At 37.9% G+C, this 13,888-nt stretch overlaps 1 long non-coding RNA gene across 1 annotated transcript in view; it reads right to left on the reverse strand.

The window, feature by feature from the left end:
• The window catches only part of LOC121393246, a 69,458-nt gene that overhangs the window by 25,297 nt on the left and 30,273 nt on the right, over positions 1–13,888 (reverse strand). Inside the window, exon 3 of the long non-coding RNA XR_005960894.1 lies at positions 6,402–6,531. This is a non-coding gene — a long non-coding RNA (uncharacterized LOC121393246). The remainder of the gene's footprint in view (positions 1–6,401; positions 6,532–13,888) is intronic.

Here is a 13,888-nt window from a genome sequence, read left to right on the forward strand (position 1 = left end):
CGATACCTACTATGCCTCCTGACATTGCATTTGTACTAAATCATGTTTTGATGTTTAAAGTGTGTATAGTCATATCTCCAGTTAGATAAGCTGAAATCAGTAACATTTTAGAGCAGGGCTTTGCAATCTGCAGATTGAAGCTGTAGTTGAATGGCAAAGGGACAGTTACAAGATTGTCAACTGCAGCTTTAGATCAGAGTTAAGAACAGCATAGACGCACTAGAGGCACATATTAAGGGAAATGGCATTGCATTTGTACTAAATCATATTTTTATCATGTTTGAAGTGTGTATAGTAACTTTTTCAGTAAGATAAGCAGGAATCCGTAATACTTTAGAGCGGGGCTTTCCAACCTGCAGATTGTAGCTGTAGTTGAACTACAAAGTGACAGTTGGAAACAGTTGTGACAGTTACAAGATTGTCAGATGCAGCTTTAGATCAGAGGTAAGTGTAGCACAGTTACACTAGGAACATATATGATGGGAAATGATTTTGAATTTGTACTAAGTACATGTTTTAATCATGTTGAAAGTAACTTTTCCAGTAAGGCAAGGTGGGGTCTGTAAGTGCAGCACAGACATGCTAGGGGCATATTTTGGGGGAAATAATGCATGTGTACTAAATATAAGGTTTAACTCATTTATATTGGTCAGTACCAGTTTGTTTTAGGAGGTGATAGGTGCTGTTATAGAATATATCATATGTTAGGGCTGCTATTAGTGATAATGGGGACCTAAGCAAAGTTACATTGGGCCCTGGTTTCTAGATTTATATTTGGGAAAGAATCATGTCTAGTAGCAGGGCTTTCCAACCGGTAAATTTTATCTTAAATCAAAGAAAAAAACTCCAACATCTTTCAGCTGCCAAAGGCCAAGAAGTTGTTCTTCAACAAGTGTATGGTTACTAATCCAATCCAATGTTAACTATCTGGATTGTGAGTGGAGAGCAGGCAGGGTATGGCACACACAGAGTATGGCACAAACAGGTAGATTGGGGTAGGCAGAATATGGAAAACACAGGCAACATAGGGAAGGTAGTGCAGGCACACACAGACAGAGTAGGGCAGGCAGATATATGGAACACACGAATGGCATAGGGCAGGCAACATAGAGCACACACATGCAGTGTAGGGCAGGCAGAGTATGGCACACATAGGCAAAATTGGTCAGGCAGAGTATGGCACACATGGGTTTACTAAGGCAAGTAGATTATTGCACATATAGGCAGGCTAGGGCAGGTAGATTATGGCACATACAAACAGAATAAGGCAGGCAAAGTATGGCACACACTGACAAATTACAACACACACAGGCTTAGTCGAGCAAGCACAGAATTGCACATATAGGCAGAATAGGACAGGAAAAGAATGGCACACACTGACAGAGTACGGCACACACAGGCATAGTAGGGTAATCAGAGTATTCCACATACAGGCAAAATAGGACAGGCAGAGTATGGCACACACAGGCAGAGTAGGGCAAACAGAATGTGGCACACACACGAAGAGTATGGCAAAATTAGTCAGAATAGGACAGGCAGAGTATGGCAGAATAAGGCAGGTAGAGTATAGCAAACACAAGTAGAATAGGGCAGGAAGGGTATGGCTCACACAGGCAGAGTAGGGCACAGATAGAGTTTGGCAGGCAGAATATGAAACACACAGGCATCACAGGCAGAGTATTGCACATACAGGCAGAATAGGGCAGGCAGTATGGCAGGCTTCTGGAACACAGGCAGTGTAGCACAGACAGAAAATGACACACATATTAAGAGTAGGGCAAACAGAATATGGAACACATAGATAGCACATGGAACACACAGGCAAAGTATAGCACATACAGGTAGAATAAGGCAGGCAGAGTATGACATATGTGATGTGCTTGTCATCATTTTGCTTCTTGTACAATCTCCTGTATGCAATATGTAATGTTATATGCATATATATTTTGTGTATTCTTCTGTGTTTATCTGCTAAAGTAAGTGATTATATTGTTGGCCCATTTAAAGCTGTATTTTATACACCATCAGGGTTCCTCAATAGTAATATTTCAAATTCATCAATGTTTATGCAATACTCAAAGACTTGGCCATATTGATGGATGTAGGATAGGAAGTGTGGCAGGCCCTATCTTGGCTTTGTTTTATATATAACAAAATGCTGTAAGTTTTGTTTTATGTGATCTGATTTTGATGCCTTGGAATGCTGTCATATCTCAAAGGAGCCTAATGAGTGGGCCTAATGTTAGGTTAAATAAAAGAAGGAAGAGGAGGCATCCTCTATTTATGTATATTGGGTTGCTTAGGGTGCCATTGATAAGAAGCTTAATTTGTACATGAGTGTATATTTTTCTGATGCAATATGTGAAGGTGTCACCCAGCAATCTAATATGAACACTGAAGTAAAGTAGCCATAACATTTTATCAAATGCCTCTTTGTCTCAAGGCTCAAAGGGAATCCTCTACTTTCATTGTCCCTAGCAAAAATTATTGTAGCCATTATTGCCATCCTAATTCCCCATGTTGACTGTTCTTTGCAGAAAAGCTTAGCTGGTGCTTTGTTAAAGGGGTGGTTCACTTAAACTTGTAATACAATGGCTAATTCTAAGAATATTTTGCTTTGGCCTTTATTTTTACTTTTTTATAGTTTTTGAAATATTTGCCTTCTTCTAACTTCCAGCTTTCAAATAAGGGTCACTGACCCCATCTAAAAAACAAATGTTCTGTAAGGCTACACATTTATAGTTAATGCTACTTTTTATTACTTATATTTCTGTTCAGGCTCTATCCTATTTATATTCCAGTCTCTTTTTCAAATCAGTGCATGGTTGCTAGGGTAATTTGCATCCTAGCAACCAGATTGCTTAAATTGCAAAAACAAAAAAAAGAAATAAAAAATGAAAGCCAACTGCAAATTGTTTTAGACACTCTCTACATTATACTAAATATACATTTTAAAGACATATATACATTTCTAGACCAGTATCTTAGAAACTATTTTAAGGTTAACATGACATAGTGGGGTTTTTATTCGGTTTAGGGATTAGAGTAGTGTATAAATCTGCAAGGTCATTATCTATTCCACCAGAAACATTGCAACTTTATATATACGTTATATATATTATGGGTGATTTATGCACGCACAGTTATTTTAATTATGCCCGATATCCCTGCTGTTGTTATTAGTGAGTTAAGCATCTCCATCTTTGTCTGGTCTATTTCTAATATTTTGGCTTTTTGCAACATAAGACTGATAAAGTCTTCAGGTGGTTCCTCAGCTGAGTATATTTTCCTAAAGTACTCTTCCAATGCTGTTAATCAATTTGGGGTTGTTACATGGTGTGATGATACCTGGTTGGTGTTGGGCAGTGAGAGTTTTTAACTCGGAAATTAGGTACAGTAGAAGCCCAATTTTACATTTTCAAGGGACCAGGAGAAATTGTGTAAAATTCAGGAAAATGTAAAATTATGGAAATGTACCAAATAAACTTATTCTTTAAGTATACAAAACATATAAGTATAGAGGTCTCTTTTACTCTCACTGGAATACAATATTTACTTTGTCAATGACTACAGTGAAGCATTGCATCATTAATGCTTATTTAAAGATATGGAAGTGAACTATAAAAATCTGTAGTAATAAGATATTAACTTTAAAAAACTATCTTATATACTCTAAGGTAATTGTCTTCTTAACACTTCAAGGTGAAGTAATGGTGAATAAATAATGATAGAGAGTAGGACTCTAATGCACTAATGCGATGTACTATGAAAGTACACATACTAAAATAAGTTGAAGTTGGATTGCTCTTTTTTCTTTCTGCTTCTATATGATTGCAAGGACTGTATTTGATTTTATACATTTTTCTTGATGCCTAATTTCTTTTCTGTACCACTACATTTTAAATATTTAAAAAATATAATAAAAAAGAGACTTGAAAAAAACCCTAATTCACAATCCTCCAAATTACAGAAAGCTGTCGTAAGTGGAAAACCCCAGGTCCCAAGAATTTTGATAAATAGATTCTCTACTTGTACTACTCAGCAGCACTTTGCAAAAAATATATAAAAGGAACCATTAATTTTTCAAAGGAACTGAGATTTGTAATCACACCCCTTCCATCAGACCAAAAGGAGAGCACTAGTGATAGGCGAATTTGACCGGTTTTGCTTTTTTTTTTTCACCCATTAAAGTCGTAGAGATTTATATTTGGTGAAGAAGTTTCTGCTTTAGAACAGTATGACAAGGTGGGTTTCAGTAGCATATTATAGCAGGGCTTTCCAACCAGATTTTAGCTTAAGTCAAAACAACAAACCCCAACACTTTCAGCTGCCAAGGGCTGAGAAATTATACTTCAACAAGTTTATGTGTACTAATCCTATCCCAATTGCCAAATTATTTCTATTTTTGTCATGATTCTGTCTAGAGACCTCAGCCAATCAAGGGACTCTGTAGCTTTAAATAGTACTAACGACACTCACTAGTGGCACACTAAAAGAATCAAACAGCATGGTACTAAAATAAATATTAAAAAGAAATCACAAATAGACCCCCTATTGTTAGAGAAGGTCTTACTGTATGTTAGATTAATCAAAGCAAGGCAGAGGGGACACCCCTGTCTTCTACTTCAGCATATGACTATTGCGTTTCTGAGGGTGCCATTTATGAGTAGCCTAGCTTGGCCATTAGTATATGTTTTGCTGATGTAAGTTAGGAAGATGTTACCTAGCTTTTCTATTATGGAGTAAGTGAGATAAAAAGGGCCATATGATTTTATCAAATGCCTTATCTGTGTTAAGGCTCAAAATTAGGTTTCTACTTTCCTTGTCCCTAGCAGAAATAATTGTAGCCATTATTGTCAAATGCCGATTACATACAAAACCTAGCTGGTGTTTTGTTAAGAAATCAATAGCAAAAGTTGAAGTCTCCGGGCCAGTATCTTAGATATAATTTTAAGGTTGACATTCAACTGGAATATTACATGGCAGGAGGTCATTTGTATGGTGTTTCTGTTTGGTTTGCAGATTAGTGTAGTGTATGCTTCAAAGAGGTCAATATTTATTTCACCTCTTGCATTATAGACATTCGTTAATAGGTGTATGATATGTGGGTTCAGTATTTTATAATATTATGCTGTGTAACTATCTGGGCCTGGTGATTTATGAGTGACCAGTGTTTTTTTAGGCCTGATATATCTGCTGTCCTTATTGGCAAATTTAACATCTCCCTCTGCATCTGGTCTATTTTTGTTAGTTTGATCAGTTCTTTAGGTGGTTCCTCGGCAGAGTATTTCATTACTCTCTAAATGCTATTAATCAATGTAGGGTTGTTGCATGATGTGTTGGTCCCGGGGGTTTGTAATTTCAATATGTATTTTGCTTTGGATTGTGATTTAGTTACGTTGACCAGCAGGCTCCCTGTTTCATTTCCCCATCTATAGAATTTATATTTGGAACACTCCAGTTTTGTTTTGGCTTGGGTTTGTATGTGGGTTTTAAACAATTGCGTAACCTCTATATATTTTTATTTTGATGCTGGCTTCTGATTTTTAATATAAAGCTCATGGGCCTTTATAGCATCTTCCATCATTTGTATAAAGGTTAAGTTTTCTTTTGGCTACATCAGTTATTTTGTTACTCTGACAACTGCCCTTAATATTGGGTCTTCTCAGTGATCTTTTATCAATGGAGTTTTGCCAATGTTTTTTCCAGGAAGGTGGTTCAATAAGGTTCAGATTGTGAGAGCAAGGTAGGAAAGTCCATTGCCTATGCAGCATTATTTGCTGATGTGTATTGGTGCATGATCTGAAATTAGTCTTTCTGTGACAGTATAAATGTTGTATTTCCCTGGGGTGTAATAATATCAAGAGATCCAGTAGCGTTAAATTGTTTTTGAGTTGGTATATGTCTCCTGTAATCCATCTATTATGTTTTATAAGGGGTCCTGTCCTTTCTATGTCTGAGTTGCAGAGCGAGTTGAAAATCAAGGTTGGGGAGGGGGTCTCCACAAGTTTCTGCGTGAGGCAAGTAAAAATGTCCTGATTTGAGCTATTCAGTGCATATATGTTGGCTACCATGTTTTTTTTGTATTATATAATATTAAATAGTGGCTTATAAATGGGACATCCAATTTGTATGACAGAGATGTGCAAATAAGAATGGCTACTACCCTTTGTTTGGATTTATAGAATCGGATAGGAATTCACATATCCATGCTGCAATAAGCACACTCTAATCTCCTAATTTCCAGAGATTCCTTTATAATAATATTCTATTAGGTTTTAGTTTCTTGAGATTTGTTAATATATATTTCTTTTGATTGGTGAGGTCACCACCTACATTCCAAGAAACTATCTGTCTCATATGTTGTTTGAACATGTGAAATGTGTTGGTTGTGATGTTACCTGTATACACCTGAGTGTTCTGTCATGAAGTCTTTGCTGTGCATTGTCAGCTATGCCCTGCCTCTACCACGCCCCACCAGGGAATGTTCCAGCCTCTGTGACTTTCCAGAACTGGCATATGTACTAGAGACTGTAGAATTAAGAGAGAGAGATTGACATTATAACATCAATAACATCTAATATCTAATTATATATATACAATTCCAACATTTGCTCCTGCTTTTCAGTATCTTAACATTTAAGGTCAGCTCATTCCTCTTCTGTTGAGTAGTGCGAGTTTTCTACTCTGAAATTAGCTACAGCAGAACCCCAATTTTAAATATTTCAGGGGACCAGAAAAACTGTAGGTGTAATACAGGAAAATGAAAATTCGGGAAAGCAACTTATTCTTTAAAGGGGTTGTTCACCCTTACATTAACTTTTAGTATGATGTAAAGAGTGAAATTCTGAGACACTTTTCAATTGGTTTTCATATTTATAATTTGTGGTTTTTGATTTATTTAGCTTTTTAATCAGCAGTTCTGCAGTTTGAAATGTCTCAATTTGGTTACTATGGTCCAAATTACCCTAGAAACCATGCATTGATTTGAATAAGAGACTTGAATATGAATAGGAGAGGACCTAAATAGAAAGTTGAGCAATCAAAAATAGCAATAAGAATAAATTTGAAACTTTACATTTGTTTTTAAGATAGGGTCAGTGACCTCCATTTGAGTCAGAAGAAGGCAGATAATTCAAAACTATAAAAAGTAACTAATAACGACCAATTTAAAAGTTGTTTAAAATTGGCCATTCTATAACACACTAAGGGCAAATTTATCAAGGGTCAAATTTCGAGGGTTAAAAAACCCTCGAATTCGACCCTAGAAGTAAAATCCTTCGAATTTGAATATTGAATTCGAAGGATTTTAGTGCAAAAGCTTAGATTGAACGATCGAATAAAAATCAAACGATTCAAACTATTTTAAGCGATCGATTGAATGATTTTTATTCGATCAAAAATAGGCTAACATTGCACTTCGGTAGCTTTAATCTGGCGAAGTTTGAAGTTGAAGTTTTTTTTAAAGAGACAGTACTTTGATTATCGAATGGTTGAATAATAGAATGATTTTCACATCGAATCGTTCAAATAATTTGATTGAATTCGATAGAATTAGACCAATTACCCAAAAAGTTACTTCAAAATTCGAATATTTCTGCATTCAAATTATTCACTCGAGCTTAGTAAATCTGCCCCTGTACTTTGACTGAGATAAACCACCCCTTCAAGTACTCGAAAGATTTAAGCACAGAAGTCTCTTTTACTTTAGACTTACAATATTTACCAGGGAAACTTATTCTTTAAGTATACAAATGATATAAGCACAGATGTCTCTTCTACTCTGAAATACAATATTTACTTTGCTAATAACAAGGGTTAAGCATTGCAGCATTAATTTTACACTATGGGGAGCAAATGCACAACCTCTCTGGCAGTCACGTACAAAAGCTACAGCAATAAGTGACTTGTGCATGACTGTATGAGGTACAGACTAATTGGAAATTACTATTTACAGGAACAACCAAGGCATGCAACTGGTTAGCATTTTAAACCTAATTTTTCACTAATAATAACATTCATAGAGAATAAACGGCCATTTTTGGGATTATCATTTTTAGGTAAAATCAAGAAAACATTATGTAAAATCAGGGAAAAACACCCACTGAAATGCATTATAAATTTGTGGGACAACAAAAAAGAAACAAGGAAAAATGTGGGAAATATAAAATCAGGGTACTCAAAATTAAAGTTTCAAAATCCTATTACTCTCTGTGTAAAAACCCAAGTGCTCCTTACTTTTGGGGGTTGGGGAAGACGTGTGTTTGACCATTCAAAATAATGCATAGTGTTGGTGGGTATGTAAGAGAGAAGTGCATGATATTTTGAAATAAGTGTCTGCAAATTGGTGTGAATTCTATCTCTTTTGTGGCTGAGAAGTCCTGAAAGACTTGTATCCTATAGTCTTAAACCTAGAGATCTCTTAAGGTGGCCATACACGGGCCGATAAAAGCTGCAGACAGACCGAGTCGGCAGCTTATTGCCCTGGGTATGGGGCACCCCGACGGACTTCCCCGATCGAGATCTGGCCGAAAGTCGGCCAGATCTCGATCGAATTGGACTAAAAATTCTCGTCGGATCACGGCCGCATCTGTTCGTTGATGCGGTCCTGTGATCCGACCGCCGTTCCATTCGTTAGGATCCAATCGTTAGGGCCCTCAAGGTGGGCATATCGGAGAGAGATCCGCTCATTTGGCGACATAACTTTTATATATGCCTGTAAGATCAATTCTGCTATAACCAAGTGACTTCTTTCCTATTCTGGGATCGCTCACTCCCCAGCCTGTGTGCCATTTCAATGCTATTATGAGATAACTGATGTTGTAGGCTCAGAAAATTGCAGAGAATATTGAGGTAAACTTGGCCATGTCTACACGTATGACTATGGTAACCCAATGAAACTTGCTTTTCCAAATACTATTATCTAGATTATCTATTTCTTCTCATAGTAAATTTAGTCTATAGGCAGATCTGGTTTTCTGTTGTTTTCATTTTTCGGTTGTGTTCATTTGATTCTACACCACTAATCTCCAGTATTCAGTCCCTCGGTATTAGATTATATTCAGAAAAGTGTTGTGTTTACGATTTGTTGTAGTACATCAAACTTAGCGAAGTAGAGCATTTAAAGTCTAAACATCTCTTGTACATTTATGGAGAGCATGATGAATGTAGTTTGAGTCTTGTAGAGACGGTGAGTCTCCATAGGGGGTGGTGTGAATTCTGAGTTCTATGTAACCTCTGTAGCTTGTCCCTATTTTTCCCATTTTTGTGCATGGACGGTGGGGATAGCAACCATACGTGTTATAAGCAGAGCCTAACCAAGCAGGCAACCAATTCAAAATGCGATGGTTGAAAAGACCATAGCATTATGTGCTTGATTCTACTTCATTACTTCTTACCCTTCTACTACTACTTTTAGACTGCAACACCTAAGCATACAGTAATTCTTCTCGTCACTAGTATGAAATTCAGTAGTTCATTCACTCCATCGTCCACATTGATTTCAATCAATTCTTTATACAACCCACACACTACAACTGACCCTATTATGTATGAATGTTACAGGATACTTAGATTTTAAGCTCCCATGGGACTGGTGCGAATGATGCAAAATCTCTAGAAAGCACTTTGTAAAGTGTGAGTGTGAGCCATAGAGATAACATATAACTGTCCCTACTGTGAGAGAACGTGATAGGAAGTTTAGATTGTAAGCTCATGTGGGGCAGGGACAGATGTGAATGACGTGATTGAAGTAAACCCACTGGAAACCACTGCGTAGTGTGTGTGAGCCATATGATTAATATATGACTGACCTTACTGTGAATAAACATGATAGGAAGCTTAGACTACATCTTTTTTCCTTACTTCTGTCAATCTTCATGTAGAGTCACGTGACTAAAGTCAACTAATCGTGAGTGTATTGAACCTAATTTACTTTTACTCCCCGTGGGGAAGGGACTGATGTGAATGATATAAACTCTTTGGAAACCACTGACAAGCCAGAAGCTAAGATCTTCGCTACTGTCCCGTCTGATAGCCTCACTCGACTGTAATGTGGGGAAGAAGGCATACCTCATTACGGAAGACAGACAGTAGTGCCTGTTCACTCGGAGTATGAAGGATGAGGGGTATCACTGCTCTATTGAGGGGTAAAGCCAGGCTTTATCAATCAGGGTGTCCCTCCCAACATGCAATGAGTTAAACAACTTATCATTCTGTGCATCTTCACCTAGTACGCAACTCAGAAGTTCATAAAAAACAATCACTCCATTATACAACCCACATGCTACACAAACTGACCCTTTAGGATATGAAGGTGCATAGGATCTTAGATTGATAAAGCTTCCCTGTGGGCAGGGACTTATGTGAATAGATGTAAACTCTCTTAGAAACAACTGACAAGCCAGAAAACTAAGCTTTCCTACATGTCCCGTCTTGCATAGCCATCTCGACTGTATCGCTGGGAAAAGGCATACCTCATACGGAAGGACGACAGTAGTGCCTGTTGCTCGAGCATGAAGGATGAGGGGTATCACTGCTCTTTGAGGGTAAAGCCAGGCTTATCAATCAGGGTTTGTCCTATACCCAACATGCAATGAGTTCAAACAGCTGAGCATTCTGTGCACCTCACTAGAATGCATTTCAGAGTCATAAAAACATTACTCAATCAACCACATGATTCCAATCACTTTTATATACAAAACAAACATGCTACAACGACACCGTACCGTGTATGAATGTGATAGGAATCTTAGATTGTAAGCTCAATCCCTGTGGAGTTCAGGACTAGATGAGAATGACGTATAATCTGATGTAATGCACTGCGTAAAAGTGACGGCACTATAGAAATAGAAGGGGAGCCAGACCACATGAGAAAATAATCACGATGGAAAACGTCTGAAGAACCGGAAAGACTCCAGGATTTTATTTTAATGATTCATTCCTATGTAAAGTAAAAAATCCACTGATAAAACTGTGGCATAAGGATCCTTAGATTCTGTAAGCTCTCCCTGTTGGGGGCAGGGACTAAATGGAATGCAATCGTAAACTCTCTTGAAACCACTGCAAGCCAGAAGCTAACTCTTCGCTACTGTTCCCGTCTGATAGCCTCGCGCGACTGTAATGTGAGGAGGAAGGCATACACTCATTACGAAGACAGACAGTCAGTGCCTGGTTTGCTCGAGGGAGCAGTGAAGGATGAGAGTATCATGCATCATATTAGAGGGGTAAAGCCAGGCGTTTATCAATCAGGGGTAGTCCCTCCCAACGATGCAATGAGTTAGTGAGCTTCTGTGCACCTTTCACTAGTATCAACTCAAAAGTTCATAAAACAATTACTCAATCAACCACATTGATCCAATCACTCCTTTATACAACAAAACATGCTACAACTGACTACTATGTATGAATAGTGATAGAAGAATCTTAATTGTAAGCTCTCACCTGGTAGGGCAGGGACTTGATGTGAAGACGTTATCAATCTGTGTAATTGCACTGCGTAAAATGTGACCGGCGCATATAGGAAATAAGAAGAGGAACCCCAGACCACATGGAGAAATAATACACGATGGAACGTCTGAAGAATGAAGATAAGGATTTATTGATGATTTCTATACTTGTAACAGCGTAAAAATCCTCTTCAACATAATGCTGATAGGATCCTTAGAAATTTGTAGAACTCTCCTCGTCGGGAGACAAGGGACCTATAGGTAACGAAATGATAGTAAACTCTCTGGAACCTGACAAGCCAGAATAGCTTAAGCATCTTCGCTACTGTCCCGCATTCTAGATAGCCATCGGCTTCGACTGTAATGATCGGGGGAAGAGGCATCCTCATTACGGAACGACAGACCAGTAGTGCCTGTTTGCTCGGGTATGAAGGTATGAGGAAGGTATCACTGCTCTATTGAGGGGTTAAAAGCCAGGCTTTATCAATCACAGGTGTCCCTCCCAACATGCAATGAGATTAAAACAGCTGAGCATTTCTGTGCACTTACTAGTACGCAACTTCAGAAGTTATTAAAAAACCAATTACAAACAATCATCCACATTGATCAATCACTCACATTAATATACAAAACAACATCTAACAATGACACCTACTATGTATGAATGTGATAGGATCCTTTAGATGTTAAGCTCGCCCTGTGGGGACGGGACTGATGTTGAAATGACGATATAATCTGCGTTAATGCAACTGCGTAAAAATGTGACGGCCCGCATATAAGAAATAGAAGAGGAAGCCAGAACCACATGAAGAAATTATCACGAAATGGAACGTCACGCATTGCAAGAATGGGAAGGAATAGGATATATTATTGATGATTTCCATAGCTTTGTAAGGTAACAAAATCCATTTAAAAAAATAGAATTGTGATAGGATCCTTAAGATATGTAATCTACTCCTCTGGGGCAGGAGACTGTATGTGAATGGATGAATAAACTCTCTGGAACCACTGACAAAGCCAGCAAGCTAAGCTCTTCGCATACTGTCCCGTCTGATAAGCCTCGCTCGCTGTTAATGTGGGGAAGAAGGCATACCTCATTACGGAAGACAGACAGTAGTGCCTAGTTTTGCCGGAGTATGAAGATGAAGGGTATCACTGCTCTATTGAGGGGTAAAGCCAGGCTTTATCAATCAGGGTGTCCCTCCAACAATGCAATGAGTTAAACAGCTGCAGCATTCTGTGCACTTTCACTAGTACGCAACTCAGAAGTTATTTAAAAAAACAATTTACTCAATCATCCACATATTACCAATCACTTCCATATATCACAAACAACATGCTAAATGACCCTACTATGTATGAATGGTGATAGGAATCCTTAGATCTGTAGCTCTCCCTGTAGGGCAAAGGGACTGATGTGAAATGATGTAAACCTCTGGAAAACCAATGCGTAGTAAGTGTGTGAAGACCATTGATTAACATATAACTGACCTTACTGTGACATGAACATAGATAGGAAAGCCTCCAGATTGAAGCTCCCTGGGCAGGGACAGATGAGACTGATGAATATAATCTGTATGAATAATGCACTGCGTAAGGTGACCTGCTTATAAAATAGACAGAGGAAGAACCAGACCACATGAGAAAATAATCACAGACAATCGAACATCTGAAAGAATCCGAGAGAATTCAGAAGAGAGTTTTTTTTTAATGATTTCATACATATAAGTAAGGTTAAAAAATCCTTAAAAATGTGTGATAGGATCCTTAGATAGTAAGCTCTCCTCGAGGGGCAGGACTTATTGAATGAGGTAACTACTCTGGAAACCATGCGATAGTAGTGTGTTTGAGAGGCCATATGATTTAACATATAACTGACCTTACTGTGAATGAACATAGAGGACAGCTCAGATTTGTAAGCTTCCCGTGGGACAGGGACAGATGAAGATTAGATGTAATAATCTGTTGTAATGCACTGCGTAAAATTGATCGACGCGCTATAGAAATAAGAAGAGGAAGCCAGGAACCACATGAGAAATAATCACGAATCGAACATCTAAGAATGCGAAGAAAATAGGATTTTTTTTTAAATGATAATTTATACCTTGTAAGGTAAAAAATCCTTTAAAATTGAAGTGATAGGATCTTTAGATTGTAAAGCTTCTCCTCGTGGGGCAGGGACTTATGTGAATTATGTAAACTTCTCCTGAAACCAATGCGTAGTATGTGTGGAGAGCCATATGATTAACATATAACTGACCTTACTAGTGAATGAAACATGAGAGAGAATCTCAGATTGTAAACCTCACCGTCGGGGCAGGACAACTGAGACTGATGTATAATCTGGTAATGCACTGCGTAACAATGTAACGGCGCTTTAGAATTAGAAGAGAAGCAGACCACATGAGACAATAATCACGACATTGAACGTCATCTTCTCT

Source organism: Xenopus laevis, chromosome 4S, assembly GCF_017654675.1.
Source record: "Xenopus laevis strain J_2021 chromosome 4S, Xenopus_laevis_v10.1, whole genome shotgun sequence".
Taxonomy (NCBI): Eukaryota; Metazoa; Chordata; class Amphibia; order Anura; family Pipidae; genus Xenopus; species Xenopus laevis.